The sequence below is a fragment of the Salvelinus fontinalis genome, chromosome 24, assembly GCF_029448725.1.
Source record: "Salvelinus fontinalis isolate EN_2023a chromosome 24, ASM2944872v1, whole genome shotgun sequence".
NCBI lineage: Eukaryota > Metazoa > Chordata > Actinopteri > Salmoniformes > Salmonidae > Salvelinus > Salvelinus fontinalis.
This window is the reverse complement of record NC_074688.1, coordinates 16,402,506-16,427,974: the sequence shown is the minus strand read 5'-3', so window position 1 is coordinate 16,427,974 and position 25,469 is coordinate 16,402,506. Positions and strand designations below refer to the sequence as shown.

At 45.5% G+C, this 25,469-nt stretch overlaps 1 protein-coding gene across 3 annotated transcripts in view; it reads left to right on the top strand.

The window, feature by feature from the left end:
- The first annotated feature begins 8,071 nt into the window (after positions 1-8,071).
- Positions 8,072-25,469, top strand: part of LOC129822037 (sodium/calcium exchanger 2-like) — a 100,151-nt gene continuing 82,753 nt past the window's right edge. For 2 of the 3 annotated variants that reach the window (XM_055879888.1, XM_055879889.1), the window contains exon 1: positions 9,012-9,214. The gene's annotated coding sequence lies outside the window, so the exon portion shown is untranslated. Of the gene's footprint in view, positions 8,171-9,011; positions 9,215-25,469 lie in introns of those variants that run through there. The other variant, XM_055879891.1, reaches the window with a different exon arrangement.

Below are 25,469 nucleotides of genomic sequence, written 5' to 3'. Positions count from 1 at the left end.
GTAATCGGGTTGAAGAGCCAAGATTAAGTGAACTGCTGGAGAAATCTTCAGGGGATGTAGTATTTAATTATGTGTTTTGTTTATTTAGGGAGACGAGAATATTGGGTACGATTTAGACCTTACCTGTCTCTGGTCCACACTCCAGTCCAGTTGGTGGCAGTAATGCACCTTAATGCACCTCAACCTCAGGAGCCTGAAGAAATGTGGCTTGTCACCTAAAATCCTTACAAACGTTTACAGATGCACAATTGAGAGCATCCTGTCGGGCTGTATCACAGCATGGTACAGCAACTGCACCGCCCACAACCACAGGGCTCTCCAGAGGGTGGTGCAGTCTGCACAACGCATCACTGGGGGCAAACTAGCCACCCTCTAGGACACCTACAGTACCCAATGTCACAGGAAGGCCAAAAAGATCATCAAGGACAACAACCACCCGAGCCACTACCTGTTCACCCCGCTATCATCCAGAAGGCGAGGTCAGCCTTCACTATCACAGAGAGGCTGCTGCCTATATACACAGGCTTTAAATCATTGGCCACTTGAATAAATGGAACACTAGTCACTTTAATAATGTCACTTTAATGTTTATATATCTTGCGTTACTCATCTCATATGTATATACTGTATTCTATAATATTCTACTGTATCTTAGTCTATGCCGCTCTGACATTGCTCATCTATATACACTGCTCAAAAAAATAAAGGGAACACTTAAACAACACAATGTAACTCCAAGTCAATCACACTTCTGTGAAATCAAACTGTCCACTTAGGAAGCAACACTGATTGACAATACATTTCACATGCTGTTGTGCAAATGGAATAGACAAAAGGTGGAAATTATAGGCAATTAGTAAGACACCCCCAAAAAAGGAATGGTTCTGCAGGTGGTGACCACACACCACTTCTCAGTTCCTATGCTTCCTGGCTGATGTTTTGGTCACTTTTGAATGCTGGCGGTGCTCTCACTCTAGTGGTAGCATGAGACGGAGTCTACAACCCACACAAGTGGCTCAGGTAGTGCAGCTCATCCAGGATGGCACATCAATGCGAGCTGTGGCAAAAAGGTTTGCTGTGTCTGTCAGCGTAGTGTCCAGAGCATGGAGGCGCTACCAGGAGACAGGCCAGTACATCAGGAGACGTGGAGGAGGCCGTAGGAGGGCAACAACCCAGCTGCAGGACCGCTACCTCCCCCTTTGTGCAAGGAGGTGCACTGCCAGAGCCCTGCAAAATGACCTCCAGCAGGCCACAAATGCAGGCCACAAATGTGCATGTGTTCAAGAATAGCAAATAATTGCTAACTATTAGCCAATGATCTTACTATTGTCTGGTTATGCATGGTTTTGTGTGTTAAACATTGGGATATTGTTGTCTTTAAAACGACTCTTGTTGTGCAATCAAAAGTCCGTAAGAGACACAGTATTTCAGGTAATATCTATAGTTTTACCAGGAGAGGGGGCTGTTTTGCCAGATATGCTTCCAGCCCAGAGGCAGAATAGCACCTCAATGCATGCATACATAACATTTGTGGTTGTGTGTGTTTGCGTGTGTGTGCGAATGGTTGGATGGATATGTAAGGTTATCTGTATGCTACATTTGAATATGTGATGTGATATTGTGTTTGATCTCTCCACTGGGGTCCTGTATCAAAGGACCAACACCGTGACAATGGCTGGAGCGTGACCATGAGGTCATACAGGGTGATAAATACCCCAGCAATCTCCAAATTGGTGACATATCTCACTCCCCCTTCCCACTACCCCAACCCACTCCCCTTCCCACCCCCCCTTCCCACTACCCCGACCCACTCCCCCTTCCCACTACCCCTTCCCACTACCCCAACCCACTCTCCATTCCCACTACCCCAACCCACTACCCCTTCCCACTACCCCAACCCCTTCCCCCTTCCCACTACCCCAACCCACTCTCCATTCCCACTACCCCAACCCACTACCCCTTCCCACTACACCAACCCACTCCCCCTTCCCACTACCCCTTCCCACTCCCCCTTCCCACTCCCCCTTCTCACTACCCCAACCCACTCCCCCTTCCCACTACCGCTTCCCACTACCCCAACCCACTCCCCCTTCCCACTACCCCAACCCACTCCCCCTTCCCACTACCGCTTCCCACTACCCCAACCCACTCCCCCTTCCCACTACCCCAACCCACTACCCCTTCCCACTACCCCAACCCACTCCCCCTTCCCACTACCCCAACCCACTACCCCTTCCCACTCCCCCTTCCCACTACCCCTTCCCACTACCCCAACCCACTCCCCCTTCCCACTACCCCAACCCACTCCCCCTTCCCACTACCCCAACCCACTCCCCCTTCCCACTACCCCAAACCACTCCCCCTTCCCACTCCCCCTTCCCACTACCCCAACCCACTCCCCCTTCCCACTACCCCAACCCACTCCCCCTTCCCACTACCCCAAACCACTCCCCCTTCCCACTCCCCCTTCCCACTACCCCAACCCACTCCCCCAACCCACTCCCCCTTCCCACTACCCCAACCCACTCCCCCTTCCCACTCCCCCTTCCCACTCCCCCTTCCCACTACCCCAACCCACTCCCCCTTCCCACTACCCCAACCCACTCCCCCTTCCCACTACCCCAACCCACTACCCCTTCCCACTCCCCCTTCCCACTACCCCAACCCACTACCCCTTCCCACTCCCCCTTCCCACTCCCCCTTCCCACTACCCCAACCCACTCCCCTTTCCCACTACCCCAACCCACTCCCCCTTCCCACTACCCCAACCCCTTGAGAAACTCAGACAGTTGCATGCAATGATGAATCTATAATTCATGCAATCCATAGCTCCTTTAGCAATACCATATACTTTGGATATTGACATCTATGTTTTTTACATTCTGCTGTTACTGTTTAATGCCATCTCACTGACTTAATGAGATGGAAAAAGTGGAGATTCTATTAAATTCCACTGTGGGGTTGACTTGTCTGGACCATTCAACTTTAGATATGGCACCACATAGATATGGCTATTTTTATTAAATAAATGACAGTTTTTTTTCATTCACAGAGCTGGATTTGGTTCATTCTCCAGGGCCTGTTTTCACAAAGTGTCTCAGAGTAGTAGTGCTGATATGGATCAGGTTATTCCTACTCTGAGAAGCTTCATGTATTCAGGCCCAGAGATCTTTTCTGAATGAGGAGGTTTAACGTGTTTGTGTACAGATACACCTTCATTTGACCATTTTCTAACATAAGGAAAATAATCTTTCAGCAACAGGAAATGTAAATTATTGTGTGTATTCTAATTAATGGACATTTCTGTTGGGATTGATACATTTTTTGTTAGGATAAATCAAGTCTGATATTTTAAAGTGGAAACTACAAACTTTAGAAGCCTTTTCAAACCTTGAATACACTACAATTTTCATTTTACTGAGTGATCAAATTAAGAGAGCAGAACAGTAATTGAATTAATTTACTTTCCAACTAATCCCATGCTAATTGTTTTAGAGTCGATGGTTAAAGTTGAGTGTGCTTGAGCTGCCTGCAGCATCTCTCTCTGGTGTCTTGAGCTGCCTGCAGCATCTCTCTCTGGTGTCTTGAGCTGCCTGCAGCATCTCTCTCTGGTGTCTTGAGCTGCCTGCAGCATCTCTCTCTCTGGTGTCTTGAGCTGCCTGCAGCATCTCTCTCTGGTGTCTTGAGCTGCCTGCAGCATCTCTCTCTGGTGTCTTGCCAATTGTGCCATGTGTCATACTGCATGACAGTATGACATCTAAATATTGTTCTTCATTTATCATTTTTCTCAGATGCTCTTTTGGCAAGCAAGTTGTTTTGACAGGAGACAAGTCAGTGTATATGGCTCATATCTTTCACTTCTCTCCTCACTTTTCTCTGTTGTTGGGTAACTAGTCTCCTTTTCTCCTGTTTATCATCTATTCTCTTTTTTCTCTCACTCCTTTTAGACAGCTTCCACACTGACACTCCTCAGGGCATGAGCAGTTTAGTGCTAATATAGTTTTAACAGTATATTCATTCTAATTTCATACACACTAAAGGTTAAGCGGAGCGACACAGGGGAACCCAAGAGCAGACTCAGAGGAGGAAACAGGGATGAATGAACCAAAATATGTATTGTTACACTGGGAGATATGGAGTGCAGATCCAGGGAAGCTCGGATGAGTTGCAGAAAAAACAGATGTGGAGACTGAGGTTGGAGTTAGCTGAGTAGAACAGGGTAAACAGGTCCTGAGGGGAATCCAAGGTAGTGGTTGTGAGTAAAATCCAGTGCAAGGTAGTTCGGTGGTGAGATGTGGAACAAGAGAGCCAGAGACAGAGCGGTAACTGCAATGAGAGGATAAACGGTGTCAGGCAGGGAAACAGGCACAGCAGCGTAACAGCATCTTGAATAATCATAAATCGCTAGAATCATGAACTGACTGGGCAGAGATTACGATCTGGCAGAGTGGAAGTGGCAGGACTGAGTAATTGTAGAGGTCTTGATTATGGAACGAGTTGCAGCTGGTAGGGATCTGCTCTGACTCCAGCACACCTGTCTCCAACCACACAATCACACAGAGAGGGAGAGGGAGAGGGAGAGGGAGAGGGAGAGGGAGAGGGAGAGGGAGAGAGTGTACAGGGGCAGTAACTGCAGGTCAGGAAGACACCGGATGAACACCAGAGGGCGTAGCAGGAGCAGATGTGACACTGAAGGCACTGCTCTTACACTGATGACCCCAGGGCACTGCCATCCATTCCATTCCCTTATCTCTCCTCTTCTCCCTATTCCAGAATCCCTTCTCTCTATTTCTCTCTCACCCGGTGTTGCATCCTTCCCCTCCTGCATTCTCTCCATCCATTGTGAAGGGGTTTCCTTTAGTTAAAACTGAGACCTTAGGGTTTTATTTATTCTGTGCCTCAGTTGAAAGCAAGGTGTCTTCTTAATGATTTCCAATAGCCCCCCCCACCCCCCCACCCAGCGACCGTTCAGCTAAGACTTGATAACAGATGGGTTGGGTTCAGTCCTCGTACCTCCGAGGGCATTGATTTAACTCTAATTTGTTTTTCTTTGTAGAGAGCAGAAATTGCCTCCCAGCGGTCGGTGCAGATTTAATTTAGATTAGTGTGACACACAGGGATTGGCTGGCCCAAAACGCTTCCTGTCCTGTCTGCCTGCCTGGTACCTCCATTATGGGTACCAGACAATGGCAGATGCATTATTAAAAAAGCTGTCCTCTGTTGCATTTGAGGGGGCGACAAGCATGGCAGGCAGTCTGTCGTTTGAACTCTTGGGCTTCCTGGGCTCAGGTATAAAAGATGAAGCAATTCCACTACCACAGTCCCCACTGGGCACAAACTGGTTAAAACAATGTTGTTTCAACGTAATTTGTCAACGTATTGTGACGTGGAATCTTTGTGGAAAATACATTGGATTTGCAAAAAGTCCTCAACTGTTGTTTTGAGGGTGAAATTTCAACCACAGGATTATGCCATCATGGTAACCAATTATTAACATAGACAAACCTAGTATAAAATATGTTGAATTTGTACCTTTGAAACAACATCAGAGAAGGGCAGCACCTTCTACTGGAGAGCGTCTATCTACAGCTATCCATTTGGTCTCCGATCCTGGGTTGTAACCTTCATTTGATCACTCTTCTCTTTTGTTGCTGAGAACATTCCTGCACAGCAGGAAATGTACATTTGTAGTGTATTCAAGGTTTAAAAAGTATTCCAAAATGTATAATTTCCACTTTAAAATGTCTGACTATACTTGCCCTAACGAAAAATGTATCTACCTCAACTTATCATCCACATAATACTTCACATTTCCTGTTGCTGACGGATTATTTTCCTGTTGTAGCAAACTGGTTCAAATTAAGACCCTACATCTGTACATCTCTGTGGAAGACTCAGCACTGGCAGCATTGGCATTGGCAGCATTGTTCTGCCCTGAACTGCTTCCATCTCCGTCACCTCCCGATCCGACTGGTCCCTGCCTGAGAGTGGATGGATTTCTGGCACAGCACCGTCTTGGTTGAGTTACTCTGCAGAATTGTTGATTATCTCAGCTGTTCTGGTTCCACAGGAATAGCTTACACACACACACACACACACACACAGTCTTGTATAACTATCCTTGTGGGGACACACAATTCAGTCCCATTCAAAATCCTATTTTCTATTAACCCTTACCCTAAACCTAACCCTAACATTAACCCTAACCTTAACCCCAGAACCTAACCCTAACTCCTAACCCTAAACCGAATTCTAACCCTAACACTAATTCTAACTTTAACCCTAAACCTCCTTTATTTAACTAGGCAAGTCAGTTAAGAACAAATTCTTATTTACAAGACATATTTTGTTTTATCTTGTGAGCTCGGTTACTGGCCCAACGCTCTAACCACTAGGCTACCTGCTGCCCGGCAGTGCCCTGCTGAGCAAAATGTATAATAATCTGACAATCAGTCTAATTATTTAACAATCAGTCTAATAATTTAACAATCAGTCTAATAATTTAACAATCAGTCTAATAATTTAACAATCAGTCTAATAATTTAACAATCAGTCTAATAATCTGACAATCAGTCTAATAATCTGACAATCAGTCTAATAATCTGTGTCTACAGTCCAGAGAGAGGAAATGACAAGTCTGTAACTTTCTATTTTTATGTCTGTCACTCTCACACCCCCTCCATCTGGGGTGATTGAGATATAGCAGAAAAAAGGAAGAGATGAGACTGTGTATTGTCATGATGTTTGACTGGAATTAAATGTTACTCATGGCCTTCCGCGTCTGTCTCCAACCATGCAAATCATTACTGTAGCAATTTCTCAGTGAGTGAAAGACCAGAAAGTGGTCAGTGGTGTAAAGTTTTAAAAAAATGTACTGCTTAAGTAGTTTTCTTGGGTATCTGTACTTTACTCTGCTATTTATATTTTTGAAAACTTTTACTTCACCATTTTCCTAAAGCAAATAATATACTTTTTACTCCATACATTTTCCCTGACACCCAAAAGTACTTGTTACATTTTGAATGCTTAGCAGGACAGGAAAATGGTCCAATTCACGCACTTATCAAGAGAACATCCTTGGTCATCCCTACTGCATCAGATCTGGCGGAGTCACTGAGTTGTGCAATCTGGTTTGCATAATATATGGAATTGTTTATTATTTATACTTTTGATACTTAAGTATATTTTATCAATTACATTTACTTTGATACTTCAGTATTTTTAAAAACAATTACTTTTAGAATTTTACTCAAGTAGTATTTTACTGGGTGACTTTCACTTTTAGTTGAGTAATTTTCTATTAAGGTATCTTTTCTTTTACTCAAGTATGACAATTTGGTACTTTTTCCACCACTGCAAGTGGTGACAGTGCACAGGGACTCTTTTGGGACAGGCCGGAATCCTGGACAGGGCACGAATCATGTGTCACTCACAAATTGGGTGCCCTGGTCAAAAGTAGCCTTGGTCAAAAGTAGTACACTATCTACAAAATAGGGCGCCATTTGGCAACCACCCAATTTTAATGCATGTTTCATCTACTCTTTTGTGAACATGTTGTAGCGATCCTTGCTGTTTGAGTCACATTATAATCCTCACCAAGTGGGTTAATCTTACTGGTGTGATGAGTAGGGTGTTTGCCTTTACGCCAGCAACCCCGGTTCACTTCCCTTTTCCGCAATTCTCTACAAAATCAATATTTGATTATTGCTTATGCACAGTGCAAGGTCCTGTATAGCATCCATCAAATTCATATTCATAAATAGTCTATAACTAAAACACAGTAGAAATAGAATAATACAAAATATATGATCAGCAAAGGAGGATTACAGACAACAACGCATTAAAGTAACATCAAAGGCTCCTTCACACTGTATTTAATTGCCAAATTTGCATTGTTGATACATGCAAGATTCTCTCCGCAGTGTAGATCATTTCATGATTAGCATGTGTTATTTATAGATCATTTCTCATCTCGGCATGATCCTACTGAATCATCGACATGCTTGAAGGCACCAACGTCATGCCTGTAGGAGAAATACACAGCTCTGTGGTCACAACTCACTGGTACATTCATGTATAGCAGTAGTAGTCGGTGGAAATATGTCTTGTTGTTGATGATATATTACAAAACACCTCCAATACGCCTCACACCGGGATGATACAGCTAAAGGTAGGTGTGTACATGGTGCAGAAGGTGAGTGACATCCTATTTGGAGATCAGACAGATGACCAGCGGTTACTGTCCTGTGTTGCCAGCTTCCGTCATGGCCTATTGGCATGCCACTCAGAAAGAATGGGGGAGGATGCCACTGTGTCCTAGTTGAGGTGAGCTAAAACCAAGCACTTGAGATGCTGCAGAGGCACTCTTTCTCTCTCTCTCCTTCTTCCTACTTGAGATGCTGCAGAGGCACTCTTTCTCTCTCTCTCCTTCTTCCTACTTGCACATCCCTGTTTCTCTCTCTTCACTCTGTCATTCTTACGTCTTTATATTCCTTTTTTCTTGTTCCTGAAAGTGTCATCTCTCAACGACCCGAGTGAAGAGGCACTAGTCTACCATCCCATTCATTTGTTTCTGATTCTCTTAACATTACCTATTTCAAGTGGAGTAGAATTTCACAAATATCATGGGGAACCAAAACCAGCTGGGAAGCCTATTGTTGAGTACCATCCACTGAAAATGTGCTTGGTCAGCAAACATCAGCAGGAACAAGTTAGTGAACAGTAAAAACAAGTAAAGGACCTGTTCAAGACTTTGAAAATACATATTTCCTTTTTGAGGCTATCACAGACACTGACATGGTTCCATCAATCTGATGGTAACCTTAGTTCTCCTCCCATCAAGTAATGTCAGCTCAGGAACGGATAGTGTTCCAACTGTACATATTTTAGACAACATGAAATACGACTGTTATTAACAAAAAAAGTAGGTTAGCTTATAAATCATTTCTCGAGTATATGACACATGGTCGTAACCCTGTGCCATGCGCGCTCCTGAACGTAACTCCCTCCCTTCCCTGAACGCGCACATCCAATGTGATTGTGAGAGAGACTGACTGAGCGTGTGTAACCTCTTGTTTGTGAGTGTGTGTCAGAGTGCGAATCGATCCGCGGCTACAACAGCACAATGAACGGGAGCAGTTGTTCATGTTAACAACAGCAGTATCTGCATTACGATCACACCTTCATTGAGCGACGCTAAAAACTTGGATATAAGGTAAGAATGCGTTTAGAAAAAGTGATCGGTTTTGAATGTTGAGGACATGTCAGATGTTTAAATATTGACGAATTCATTGCTTTTTACACTTTAACAATCTTCTATCTGCTATACACGACTTGCTCGATGTTTGTTTGGGTTCTGGGTAGACTATAAATATGTTACAACAATGTACCATGTGGGGTAGCTCTAATATTCGCATTTGATCCATTGATTTAATGATGTATGCTGTATGCTGTACAATCAAGCAAATTATATTGACGGAAAGATTTTGAGCATAACCAAGATTTAACCCTGCCACTCTATTTTCGTTTATTGTAAAAGGCTGTGTTGATAAAATGCACGCTCACATATATTATCCATAGAAGTTACCATGTTGCATAATTTCCCTGAAGTGTTCCACTGCGTGATTGAAATACAAAAGATGTTGCAGAGATGGAAGCGTGCTTTAGGCTACTCAACACTGTGTGTAGAACCACTACCTTTATTTGTCCTCAGATAAAAGCTCCATTCAATTAATTTTAAGGCAAATGTCCTGCAATTGCATAGGCCTACTCAACAGCGCCCTTATAGCTTATTAGTTGACATAAAGCATTTCTTTATGATGTAGCAAAAAGCTCAACATATAGCCTAGCCCAGGGGTGGGCAATTTCAGTCGTCTGGGGCCTGATTAGTGTCACAGTTAACACCGCGGACTCCAATAATCACCTAATCATGATCTTCAGTTTAGAATGGAATTTGATTCATCAGCTGTGTTTGCTAGGGATGGAGAAAGAGTGACAACAATCCTGCCCCCGAGGACTGGAGTTGCCCACCCCTGGCCTAGCCTGTCAATTGGAAATCCTAGAGACCTTTACAGTAGTTCACCTGTGAGTTCACCTTGATCCATAACCGTGGGAAGTGGGGTGCTGAAGGTGCTGCAGCACCTGATAAATCGAAATTAATAATTTAAAATAAATAAAAACAATTCTAAATCAATTAGTGAACGAGGCCTTTATTACTCCTGTATAAGTGGAGAAAAAAGACTTGTCAACCCCCCCACCCCCATTGAAAGCACCCCAACCCAAAACCCCAACCCTGCAGCCATGTCTCCATCATCTATAGCCTAAAATCAAAGAGACATTGCATAACGGGCTTTTCTAATAATTAACATGTGGAATCAACAGCATCATCGTTAAGCAAGTGCAAGTCAAGGCTCAATTGGTCCCCCTTTAAAACTGATCATCTATTCATTGTGCTTGCATCATAGAGATGGGAAGTGAGGATTCATCCAGCTCAGTGCAGACTGGGGTGGCGCAGGCTGGCGTGGGGCAGGCTGGCGTGGGGCAGGCTGGCGTAGGGCAGGCTGGCGTGGGGCAGGCTGGCGTGGGGCAGGCTGGCGTGGGGCAGGCTGGCGTAGGGCAGGCTGGCGTAGGGCAGGCTGGCGTGGGGCAGGCTGTAGTGGGGCTTTCCTCGGTGTGGCTTTTTTCTGCAGTTTGGATTTTATCCCTCCACTCCCCACCCCCGAAACGAATGGAGGATAACCAGTATTTATTGCTCCTTGGATGGCAGTTTGTGCACGTTGACTACATGTAGGCTATATGTTTCATTCCTCCTTTTTTCGTTACAGTTCGGTATCCCAAAATTGATTATTTTCTCTTCAATGTATCCAAGTGCTCATCTCACAGTTGGTCTATTATGGGCTATTTTCATACAGGGGATAGGCTATTGTTTGCACATTTGTACAGAGTGCAGACTAGACTGTTGGAGGAAACACAATTGAAATCTGTCTCTATCTCAGAGGTTAGAGTGTGGCTGTTTCAGTCTGCATATCCACCGCACGCACACCTCTCTCCTCTGTTGGAGATTCTAATTCCCCAGAAAACATCTCATTCAGTTAGGAAATACAGTCCTGATTGCTCCCTGAGGGAGGAACAGGCTGTTCAATCTGTCGAATGACACCCAAAGAGCAATTGTCACCGTTTGTTAATTACACAAATTAGGTCCTTGATTGTTTTGAAGCTAAATTTGCGCTTGGCCTTTGGAGTTGTGGAGTCGAGAGTTTTAGTGCGAGGGTGGAGGCTAACATGGTGTTGATGCAGACCCCTGCAGGATAGGGTGTGGGTGGGGGGAGACGGGACACAATGTGTAGTGTGCAGTGCGTCCGTGCAGTGCGAGGCTGAGCAGTGAGACGTGAGCGGGGTGTTCCAGAACAGAGGGAGACGGGGAGCTGCTGCAGTGCTTGGACAATGGGGGGGCGGTCTGAGGATGAGTGAGAGAGCTCCCTTCTCCAGCACTATCACTCCCACGCTGCAGTTTGGGTGGGGGTGTATGTGTGCATGTCCTGTATGTGCTCCTATGCTGTGTGTATGTTGGCCTTACTGTATGTAGTACAGTCCATGAATGCACAGTGTGTGCGTCTGTCCAGTGCACTGCACGTCTCTGCTGTTCCTCATGTCCAGCTGGGGTGCTGAGGAGCGTGTCGTCTGGTCCGTCTGTTGGGTGAGTCTCAGTGTGTATGTGGTGTGGTTCCCCTCATCATGGAACTTCAATCAAATAATGAATAATCTGCTGTAAAAGCAAACAGAAATGAGCTTTCCCGTTGTGAGCAGAAACCTCGCCCTCTCACCATTTCATTGTCACTTTTTCTACCCCGCTCCCTCGATCAGGCTGGGAATTTACACAGTAACCTTATCCTTCCTCTCTGACATGGCTTCCATTAATATTTATGAAGATTATCATTTGAAATGTGTGTTTCTTCAGGGTTGAGGGCATTTGCACTGCTCTCCTGTGCATCCCAAATGGTGCCCTATTCCCTGTATAGTGTACTACTTTTGACCAGGACCTACATAAAGGAAATAGGGTGCCATCTGGAAGGTAGCCTCTCTTGTTCTGCCCTGGTTGCCGAGTCACTGGGCTGATCTTCTCATTGGACCCCTTGGGTGAAAATGACTCTGGGGTGTTACTGTACAGATCCAGAATCAGGGATTCCCACTCTGGGTAGGGTATGTTGCCTTGTACACTTTTGTTTTGACCCTCTCTTTCAGTGGATGTGATGTACAGGGTCGTTTTCTTTCTGGTGATGCTTTTGGGTTTTGTGTGCCAGGTGGTTCTGACCCATCTCTTGGTGACAGGTGTTTATCGTAGTCTTTATGTCCACTGTATCAATGCTGTATTATGGGATTGGAGGAACTTGGTATTGGAGGGATCCATGGTCCTGGTTTTGACTCCATGGTGACCCTAACATCCTTCCTCCTAACAGATACATGTAGAATATCTCACATGGGAAACACAAGTCCCGCTGCGATGGCTCGTCATACACATGGGAACACAGTGGCCAAGGAGTCGGGACACACGCTAAGTTCCCAACTGCTCTCGCCCACACACTCCTAATGGCTGATATCCAGGCGCTGTGGTACCAGCTGTCCTGCTATTGGTCAGGTTCTGCTGTCGTCGAGGCAGGGTCTCCGGTCTCTGCTGTGTGTATCGTGAACACCCTCCACAGTCATGTCTGCCTACCTGCCTGCCTGCCTGCCTGCCTGCCTGCCTGCCTGCCTGCCTGCCTGCCTGCCTGCCTGCCTGCCTGCCTGCCTGTCTGTCTGTCTGTCTGTCTGTCTGTCTGTCTGTCTGTCTTAGGCTCCATCAGATCTGTATCAATCTGTCCTGTGTAATAAGATTCAGGGCTGCTGAAGCACCAACATACTCCGTTCCAATCCACACAATGACCCTTGAGTTGGCAGAGGCAGAACACAAACAGGCTGCTGTGTGTTGGGTGGTAAAGAACACAGCTTAGTGTTCTAGATGCAGCTGAATTTACTCTCCCATCAGCCGCTCAGAGATTTTCTGCATGTGGCTTTTTGACTCTCTCAACTGAACTTTTTCGGATATAAGAAGCTGATCTCATGCATTGAGATTTCACCTTTCGTGTTTCTTTAAGTCTTAGCACTCTTGTGTGAAGTCTCGGTTTAATTCGAAGAGTTGTTACGTAACATGTTGATTTACATCTAACCAGCTTTCATGTGCTTTTGTGCAAGTTGCGTTTGCATATGTCAGAGCTGTGTGCTTATCCGTCAGCCTGCAGCCAGCCCTTGGGATCCCTTCTGTGTGGATGATAGAGAATGAATCCCCTGCCTGCGTGCGTTGGCTGTGTTAGCGGGGTTTGTTTCTGAGAGCAAAGGGCCATCGGTGGACAGTTGGTCAGCCCAGGGCTAGGCAGGGTGGTGCAGCTCTCACTGTTACTGTTGGTCAGTTGGCACAAAGTCACACACACACACACACACACACACACACACACACACACACACACACACACACACACACACACACACACACACACACACACACACACACACACACACACACACACACACACACACACACACACACACACACACACACACACACACACACACACACACACACACACACAGGGTGCTCTCTTTTTCTAAACGTGAGCGAGTGTTTTGTTTTCTCTCCCCACGTAGCCTGTAGCTTTGTGTCGGTCTAGGCTGTTATCTCTCTGCCTGGGTGGTTTTCCTGTTTAACACTTTGTTGCTCTGGCTGCCTCAGTCAGTTAGCATGGCAGTTAGCTCTGTCACCCAGTTAGCTACCTAGTGAGAACCTACCCAGTGATGGAGAAAGGATGAATGAGTGCACAGTTAGATAAGGGAGATGGGGAGAAGTGGATGGGGAACGAGGGAAGAGGTGAGGGAGGAGAGAAGAGCAGGAGTGGCCTTCACTCCAGCCGTATTTCAGTTCTATTAGAAGAAGCCATAATCCTCTCTGGTCCTCAGAGACCTCAGAGGAACAGGCTTGGTCAGTGGTTACCACTTAACACCAGACACCTCCGCCCCCACTCTCACTGCTCCTGACATTATAGGTGGTGAGGATGTTCTGAGGCGACAGTCACTACTGTTTCCTCCTCACATGCTCTATGGTCATAACAGACCAGTAAAATAGATGCTGTGCCTTATCCAATGTGTTACCCCTTATCCAATGTGTTACCCCTTATCCAATGTGTTACCCCTTATCCAATGTGTTACCCCTTATCCAATGTGTTACCGCTTATCCAATGTGTTACCCCTTATCCAATGTGTTACCCCTTATCCAATGTGTTACCCCTAACGCTAAGTTAGATCAAAACCAATGCCCCCTATTCAGTACAGCTACAGCACCTATTCAGTACAGCTACATAACCTATTCAGTACAGCTACAGAACCTATTCAGTACAGCTACAGCACCTATTCAGTACAGCTACAGTACCTATTCAGTACAGTCACAGCACCTATTCAGTACAGCTACAGAACCTATTCAGTACAGCTACAGCACCTATTCAGTACAGCTACATAACCTATTCAGTACAGCTACAGCACCTATTCAGTACAGCTACAGAACCTATTCAGTACAGCTACAGTACCTATTCAGTACAGCTACAGTACCTATTCAGTACAGCTACAGTACCTATTCAGTACAGTCACAGCACCTATTCAGTACAGTCACAGCACCTATTCAGTACAGCTACAGTAACTATTCAGTACAGCTACAGCACCTATTCAGTACAGCTACAGCACCTATTCAGTACAGCTACAGTAACTATTCAGTACAGCTACAGTAACTATTCAGTACAGCTACAGTAACTATTCAGTACAGCTACAGCACCTATTCAGTACAGCTACAGCACCTATTCAGTACAGCTACAGCACCTATTCAGTACAGCTACAGTAACTATTCAGTACAGCTACAGCACCTATTCAGTACAGCTACAGTAACTATTCAGTACAGCTACAGCACCTATTCAGTACAGCTACAGCACCTGGCTAAGCAGTGTGTCTGTCAGCTCTGTAGACTTCCATCACAGTGAGTCTCATGGACCACAGAGGTTAGACCCCTCTGGCAGGATGAGTCCTGACAACCATGGTTCTCACTGAGGCATTCTGTCTGCTGGAGGAGAGAGTGAGAGGAAAGCGAGAGAGAAAGACAGAGAGCATGTCCTTCCTGTCAGCCTGTCTTCCTGAAAATTCATTTTCTAGGAGAGGTAACAGGAGCGTAGGCACACAGGTGGAGGTGGTCGTGACTCCAGGGGGAGGGATCAGCAGCACTGCTTCTCTGTTGTTTTCACTTTGTCTGTTGCTCGAGCACAGCTCTCACCCTCCAGGTATATCGTATGAAATGCAATGATCGTTAGGAACAACAAGGGAAGAGAACAGTGTGCGTGTGTGTGTGTGTGTGTGTGTGTGTGTGTGTGCGTGCGTGAGATAATGAAAACGGCATGTGCTGTTGTCTGTATCAGTGTGTTTGTGCAATCTCTCAGACCCAGTCTTTTCACGATTTTCTCATTCTCTCTTTCTCTCTTGTTCATCCAATCCTCCCTTTCTGTCACGCTGAGGTCTCTGGGCTTAGTGTGGGAGTGGTGTAGCCTGACACAGAGTGACACACACTCAAACGCTCCCAGTCACACACACACAGGGTGTGTTCGGCAGCTGAGTGCCTCGGAGCAGTAGAACAAAAGGACGTGGTGACAGGAGGAGAGCCTGGCTGTGCCGGGCTACAGCAAAAGCATCAAATAGAGAGGAACGCAGGAGGGGACATTATAATGGTATAACTAAGAAGTCATTTTCTACTTGGTTAGCTAGACTGTATTTGTATAAATGTAGGGTTTCCATGTTAAGTGCTGAGCTGTGAAAAAGTACAGTACACCGCGGCCGTGATCATTAATATTCACAATGAGTCCCCATTTAGACCTTAATAACCTCCAATAAGTGCAATTTTATGTTTGAATGATTGGGATGATGATGATGGTGCTTTGAATAACACACATGTATGCTGACTGAAGAACTGTGTTGGAACTATAAGCCACTGTGTGTTGATTGAGTTGCTTATCTTGTGCGTCTTATGATACACTGATTGTCTCCCAGGGACAGTAACGATTTACTGAACTGAACTTGGTCAGAACCAAAGAGCTTTACGTACTGGCCTTAGCTGAAGTACTGCTCACTGTCTGGACCTCAATGAACCTATTCACCTCTTACTCCAAGTACTACAGAGTCCGGTTGAGTCCCAAATGGCACCAAGGCGCTCCGGTCAAAAGTAGTGCACTATATAGGGAATATGGTGCCATTTGCTTAGTATGTCATACTGCTATACTCTTCTACAGTTGACTCCGATTCTTCTTCATTGTTGTTGCCTTTCTGTTTGTGTGGCTATAGCATAATGAGGAGATTTGGTGAAGTGTTACAAGTCAAGTCCCCATGAGATGTCTTCCTCCTCAGGTCTTGTTGGTAATTGGGTCGTTTTACTCCAGGCTTTATGATTAGTCATGTTGTTAGTCTCATGTCCTGGAGACTTGTACCATATGGGCTTTGTCAGGCATGTGAGCCACATTGCAGAATTCATGATACATGAATGAATACATAAATAAATGACTGAGTGAGTGAATGAATGATTGATTTTTTTCATTCATCTGCAGATAAATAGATTTATTTGAATTCAATTTAAATTCTTGTATTTGTATGTGCAGTCGAAAATACAGTGTACTCACTGGTGCTGAATACGAAGGGTCATCCCTTTTTACTGCTACTGCAGTGGGATTTATTGCTGTATTTCTGCCCCGCCAGATGATTTCAGACAGGAGTAGGTTTTATTACACCGAACAAACGAAAGGAGACTGAAATCAATTAAATGGAAAGATTTAATTATTTATTTATTTATTTATTTAACCTTTATTTAACCAGGTAGGCAAATTGAGAACACGTTCTCATTTACAATTGCGACCTGGCCAAGATAAAGCAAAGCAGTTCGACACCAACAACAACACATAGTTACACATGGAGTAAAAACAAACATATAGTCAATAATACAGTGAAAAAAAAAATAAGTCTATATACAATGTGAGCAAGTGAGGTGAGATAAGGGAGGTGAAGGCAAACAGATATATATATATATATATATTTTTTTTATTATTATTATTATTATTATTATTATTATTATTATTATTATTTTTTTTTTTTTATAAATAAAAATATAAAAAGGCCATGGAGGCATTGGTTTGCATTGGAAGAAAGTGCAAAGTAGAGACAGAAATAATGGGGTGCAAAGGAGCAAAATAAATAAATAAATAAATACAATTAACCTCTCTTTGTGAGGGGTCAGCATGAGATTGGGAAAAAAGAGAGTGAAAGAAAGAGGGTGTGTGTGTGAATGAGTGTGTGCAGTGCTCTGAGCGCTGGGCTGTTATGCCACTTCTCTACTACCAGTAGTGGTATGTGGGTAAAGGAGAAGTCTGTCCATAATAAAGTGCTGCTCTGCCTTCTTAACAACACTGTCAACAAAGCAGGTACTACAGGTTCTAGTTCTGTCACACCTGGACTACTGTTCAGTCGTGTGGTCAGGTGCCACAAAGAGGGACCTCGGAAAATTACAATTGGCTCAGAACAGAGAAGCACGGCTGGCCCTTAAATGTACAAGGAGAACTAACATTCATAATATGCATGTCAATCTCTCCTGGATCAAAGTGGAGGAGAGATTGACTTCATCACTACTTGTTTTGTAAGTATTGACATGCTGAATGCACCAAGGTGTCTGTTTAAACTTCTAGCACACAACTCAGACACCCATGCATACCCCACAAGACGTGCCACCCAAGGTCTCTTCACAATCCCCAAGTGCAGAACAGATTATGGGAGGCCCACAGTACTATGTCACAGTACTATGTAGAACCATGGCCACATGGAACTCTATTCCACATCAAGTAACTGATGCAAGCAGTAGGATCAGATTTAATACACCTTATGGAACAGCGGGGACTGTGAAAAGACGCAGAGACACACGCTTACACATATAAGACACGCAATCTACACACACGTACACATGGATTTTGTATTGTAGATATGTGATAGTAGTGTAGTGGCCTGAGGGAACACACTTAATGTGTTGTGTAAAGTGTTATGAAATGTAATGTTTTAAATTATATAACTGCCTTAATGTTGCTGGACCCCAGGAAGAGTAGCTGCTGCCTTGGCAGGAACTAATGGAGGTCCATAATACATACAAATAATCTCACTTGTGCTTTGTCTAATACAGGGACAACTAAAAGATACCAAAAACTATTTAGTCCAATCAATGTAAGCTAAATATGATGTGGCTGTCCATGAGTCTGATTTCTCTCTGTGCGTGCTTGCATGCGTGTGTGTGCAATTAGAAAAACATGGCCATCCTCCTGTCTTTAAAATTGGTTAAAATGTCATACAGTATACACTTTAAGTTTTTGTTGTCCTTGGCTAAAATACTTCCTGCTAGCCTGACTTCCTTTCATGGGCAACAATACACCAGGCCAGCTAGTTAACATTAGCATACTACATCTAGCTACATGTTGAACTACCACCCTCTAAGGACACTGTATGAATTTATGGTTGGATCAGATTCGCCACTATAATCATTGACAAGTACAGAGAATTAGGTAAAACCACAAGTCCAAATTCCTATCTCCATCGATGGATAATTTAGGTACTAAATTAGCTAGCTAGCAAATCCAAACTGGCTTCCCTTGACAGATGAGCTGACTCAGTACTGATTAGCTATTATTTTATAAAACAAATTTAGCAAGGGATGCCAAATGCTCACTGTCTTCCCTTGCATTTAATGCTACGGGCGGCAACAATGTCATACTCATTCTGACCAGACAGCATCAGATAGATACGCTACACATACTGAGACAGAGGGATGTTCACGCGGATGCTTTGTCTGGTGAGATATATTCAGCCTATTGTGAATTTAAGGAAAGGTATGAAACACAGAGACGAAAGATACATTATTGTATATTTGGTAGGGAAGCCTGGCTTCGATTGGCATCAATGAATACACACCACTATCCAGTACCCCTTGCCGGCAGCACCAGGAAGAGAACATTGCTCATTCTCCATCCTCTATTTTTCCTTGATTCAACCACTAAGTACACTAAAACTGTCGCAGATTACCTGGAATGGGGTGCCCACTCACCCATTCATTCTGTCCTTCTGTTTTTGTGCTGACTCTGGCGAAGGCTGCTGCCTAGCTAGGCTAATCCCTGAATTATCTATACTGAACCCTCTGCAGGACAGGACCCCTCATGGCTCGGCCACGCAACACACTGCAGGCTGCGGCCCTGTGAATGAAGCCTCCAGCTGACATAATGAATATGGGTAATTGGTCAAAATCAGGATTATTTTATAGAAGGACCTGTACGAGCAGCGGAAAGCAGCGGTAATCTCAACCGCCCAGAGAGGCTATTGCCTTTCACTGGATGGGCTGCCTCTCAGTGAAAGAGCCGTGCTCAGCTCAGCTTACAGAAATCAGATACTGCAGGTTTTAAGATGTAATAAATTACCTGCTTAATTAGCCTGTTACTCATTATTGAGCTGCTGCAGAGCAGGCCCGCTATTCCTGTAAATAGGAAGTTAAACAGAACAGAGAACATCTGTTCCGATACAGGTTGAAGATAAGATACTGTTCATATTGCATCACCTTACTGGAGTCCATATCCTTCCTCACTCCGTTTCTTGCCGATATGCGAAAGGTGGGGCTTGCATCGGTGTATTCACAGGTGTTCAGGTGGGGCTGTTCTTCACTCTTCTATAATGAAAATGCACACACACACTCTTCCTCCCTTTAGTTCCCCCCTCTGATGCTCTCCCTCCCCTTCTCCCCTGGGTCTATTAAATGCAAGACTTACGCATCCAACCTATTACCGCTCTCTGACAAGTCTTTCATTTTAGGGCTTTCATCTAGGCCTGCACTGTCAGATCTTGCCTCCAAAATAGTAACGGTGCCAGGAAGGGATAAAAGAACCTCCCAACCCACGCTATGAAATGTTGTTAAGCAAACAGCAGGCTAAACTGGCACTGTAATGTGTGAATTAGGAAGGACTGCCTGTGCAGTCTAACGATCATTTAATTATTGATCATGTAGAGAGATGGCCTGTTCCAATTGGCACCCTATTCCCTATATAGTACACTACTTTTGATCAGAGCCCTATGGACCTTAATCAAAAGAAGTGAACTATTATAGATAATAGGGTGCCATTTGGGATGCATCCAGGGTCTTCCAGCAGGATGACAGCTAGCTAGTCTTCAACCCGTCCTGTTCCCCTCAGCACTGGGGACGCCTGATCCAATCTGTCACTTAATTGGTTGTTAATACCAACATGTGTTCCTATATTCCGATCATGGCCTAATACAGTCCACATTGTTCTGTCACACTGGTTCAGGGTATGAACCTCATCCTCCTTCAAATCATCATCTTCAACACTCATGGCCTCTCACAATGACAGGTGCTGTATAGAATCACATGAAAGCTTTGTTAGTGAGACACATTACTGATTGCATCATGGACTGACATTAAATAAGGCAGTGTAGAAATAATGAAGGACCGATAACAGGATAATTAATTAACAGCATTGGCTATGAATCTCTTCCACACGTCAACGTACACACACACACACACACACACACACACACACACACACACACACACACACACACACACACACACACACACACACACACACACACACACACACACACACACACACACACACATACCCACACACCACACACACACACACATACCCACACACCACACACACCACACACCACACACCACACACACACATCACTCTTGTGTTTGGAATCCAAACATCACAGAAAACATTGAGTGGCACCAGAGCCGATCTCTCTCTCTGACTGAAATAACTAGCAGAAATAGACGAGGTGGATCTCTACTTCAGTTAAGTTGTCAATGAGTGTTATTTTTTCCCCAACTTTCACTCTGGATTCTCGGTTTCACCACTAATGTAAACGCTACATTGCCACTGAAAATGTACCGCAGCAATCATTTCTCCTAGCATTGTTCTTTCTCACAGAGTTGGACACATTCTCTCTCACATTATACAAAGTCCTCTTGTATTTCACTGGGATGGCAGGGATGGATTGTTATAGCTCATGAGTGTCAAGCATCGAGGACATACTGGCAGGAGGAATCATCCTAAACTAACTGCCATTCTGCCTGCAGAGAAATAAATGATGCACTGTTAATTATAGCAATTTGCATTGTGTGCCAGCCTTTGTCTGAACCAATTAAACCCTAAACGACCCCCTATGCAACCAACCAACTACCCCCATGCAACCCACCAACTACCCCCTATGCAACCAACCAACTACCCCCTATGCAACCAACCAACTACCCCCTATGCAACCAACCAACTACCCCCTATGCAACCCACCAACTACCCCCTATGCAACCAACCAACTACCCCCTATGCAACCAACCAACTACCCCCTATGCAACCAACCAACTACCCCCTATGCAACCAATCAACTACCCCCTATGCAACCCACCAACTACCCCCTATGCAACCAACCAACTACCCCCTATGCAACCCACCAACTACCCCTATGCAACCCACCAACTACCCCCTATGCAACCCACCAACTACCCCCTATGCAACCAACCAACTACCCCCTATGCAACCAACCAACTACCCCCTATGCAACCAACCAACTACCCCCTATGCAACCCACCAACTACCCCTATGCAACCCACCAACTACCCCTATGCAACCCACCAACTACCCCTATGCAACCAACCAACTACCCCCTATGCAACCCACCAACTACCCCTATGCAACCAACCAACTACCCCCTATGCAACCCACCAACTACCCCTATGCAACCAACCAACTACCCCTATGCAACCAACCAACTACCCCCTATGCAACCAACCAACTACCCCCTATGCAACCCACCAACTACCCCCTATGCAACCCACCAACTACCCCCTATGCAACCCACCAACTACCCCCTATGCAACCAACCAACTACTCCCTATGCAACCCACCAACTACCCCTATGCAACCAACCAACTACCCCTATGCAACCAACCAACTACCCCCTATGCAACCAACCAACTACCCCCTATGCAACCCACCAACTACCCCCTATGCAACCCACCAACTACCCCCTATGCAACCCACCAACTACCCCCTATGCAACCCACCAACTACCCCCTATGCAACCCACCAACTACCCCCTATGCAACCCACCAACTACCCCCTATGCAACCCACCAACTACCCCCTATGCAACCAACCAACTACTCCCTATGCAACCAATCAGCTACCCCCTATGCAACCCACCAGCTACCCCCTATGCAACCCACCAACCACCCCCTATGCAACCCACCAACTACCCCCTATGCAACCAACCAACTACACCCTATGCAACCAACCAACTAACCCCTATGCAACCAATCAACTACCCCCTATGCAACCAACCAACTACCCCCTATGCAACCCACCAACTACCCCTATGCAACCAACCAACTACCCCTATGCAACCAACCAACTACCCCCTATGCAACCCACCAACTACCCCCTATGCAACCCACCAACTACCCCCTATGCAACCAATCAACTACCCCCTATGCAACCAACCAACTACCCCCTATGCAACCCACCAACTACCCCTATGCAACCAACCAACTACCCCTATGCAACCAACCAACTACCCCCTATGCAACCAACCAACCAACTACCCCCTATGCAACCCACCAACTACCCCCTATGCAACCAACCAGCTACCCCCTATGCAACCAACCAACTACCCCCTATGCAACCCACCAACTACCCCCTATGCAACCAACCAACTACCCCCTATGCAACCGACCAACTACCCCTATGCAACCCACCAACTACCCCTATGCAACCAACCAACTACCCCCTATGCAACCAACCAACTACCCCCTATGCAACCAACCAACTACCCCTATGCAACCAACCAACTACCCCCTATGCAACCGACCAACTACCCCTATGCAACTCACCAACTACCCCTATGCAACCAACCAACTACCCCCTATGCAACCAACCAACTACCCCCTATGCAACCGACCAACTACCCCCTATGCAACCGACCAACTACCCCTATGCAACCCACCAACTACCCCTATGCAACCAACCAACTACCCCCTATGCAACCAACCAACTACCCCCTATGCAACCAACTAACTACCCCCTATGCAACCAACCAACTACCCCCTATGCAACCAACCAACTACCCCCTATGCAACCAACCAACTACCCCCTATGCAACCAACTAACTACCCCCTATGCAACCAACCAACTACCCCCTATGCAACCCACCAACTACCCCCTATGCAACCAACCAACTACCCCCTATGCAACCAATCAACTACCCCCTATGCAACCAATCAACTACCCCCTATGCAACCAACCAACTACCCCCTATGCAACCAACCAACTACCCCCTAAGCAACCAATCAACTACCCCCTATGCAACCAACCAACTACCCCCTATGCAACCAACCAACCAACTACCCCCTATGCAACCCACCAACTACCCCCTATGCAACCCACCAACTACCCCCTATGCAACCCACCAACTACCCCCTATGCAACCAACCAACTACCTCCTATGCAACCAACCAACTACCCCTATGCAACCCACCAACTACCCCCTATGCAACCAACCAACCAACTACCCCCTATGCAACCCACCAACTACCCCTATGCAACCCACCAACTACCCCCTATGCAACCAATCAACTACCCCCTATGCAACCAATCAACTGCCCCCTATGCAACCAACCAACTACCCCCTATGCAACCAACCAACTAACTACCCCCTATGCAACCAATCAACTACCCCCTATGCAACCAACCAACTACCCCCTATGCAACCAACCAACTACCCCCTATGCAACCCACCAACTACCCCCTATGCAACCAACCAGCTACCCCCTATGCAACCAACCAACTACCCCCTATGCAACCCACCAACTACCCCCTATGCAACCAACCTCAAAGGACTGTACTCGCCACCGCCATGATGATAGAGACTGATAGAGACTGACAGGTAATATTTCCATGATCCCCCCCCTGGATTCAATGGGCCTGATAAGTCCCAGTGTGACATGAAAAATGGCTGGTAGAGTCATAACAATCAGTGTTTACTACAGAGTGTCTCCATATGTCTTTAATAGTCAGTCTGTTGAGTCAATTGGGAGTGAATGGGAGTGGGCCAGCCAACCATTCACACAGCTAATTTCTATTTAAATGCAGTTAGTTGCCAGGCGAACATGGCTGTACCTGGGGAATAGGCAAGAGAGAGAAAAGAGGAGAAATCAATGAAAGTGGAGCAGAGAGAAGAGGAGGATGAAGGCTGGCTTTATCGCTCACATTGGTGTTCTGTGAGTGTCACTTTGTTTGATGGTATTGTGCTTTTTTAGCGTTATTCCATTGGCCCGGGTCTATTGTTCGCTGGCTGCGGCCTGATCGGATTTGTCTTGCCTCCTGTATAGCGACGTGCCCAACGGCATAACAACAAGCTTTGGAGAAGAGGAGAGGAGCTGTAAACAAAGATGGCAGAGGGATGGGACTTTCATACCAAAACACACATACACAAACCATCTCTGTCACATAGACTTATGTGGTGACTTCTAAACATTCAGTAGCTGCAAAACAAAAGCCATATGCACACACACACACACACACACACACATCTCCTGACTCACTCAGATGTTCTTTCTGTGCTGTTGAAATATAGACACTCAACAGGGCAAACTGAGCTCCATAATTCACTATTGTGGCAGGGACGTTTTAACAGCCGTAACGAACAGAGCACTCCTAATTTCACGCCTGTACACTCTACAGAGACACACACTACAGAGACACACACTACAGAGACACACACTACAGAGACACACACTACAGAGACACACACTATAGAGACACACACTACAGAGACAATGACTATAGAGACACACACTACAGAGACACACACTATAGAGACACACACTACAGAGACACACACTATAGAGACACACACTACAGAGACACACACTACAGAGACACACACTACAGAGACACACACTACAGAGACATACACTACAGAGACACACACTACAGAGACACGCACTACAGAGACACGTACTATAGAGACACGTACTATAGAGACACGCACTATAGAGACACGCACTATAGAGACACGTACTATAGAGACATTCACTATAGAGACACACACTATAGAGACATACACTATAGAGACACGTACTATAGAGACTCGCACTATAGAGACACTCACTATAGAGACACTCACTATAGAGACACTCACTATAGAGACACGCACTATAGAGACACGTACTATAGAGACACTCACTATAGAGACACGCACTATAGAGACACGCACTATAGAGACACGCACTATAGAGACACTCACTATAGAGACACG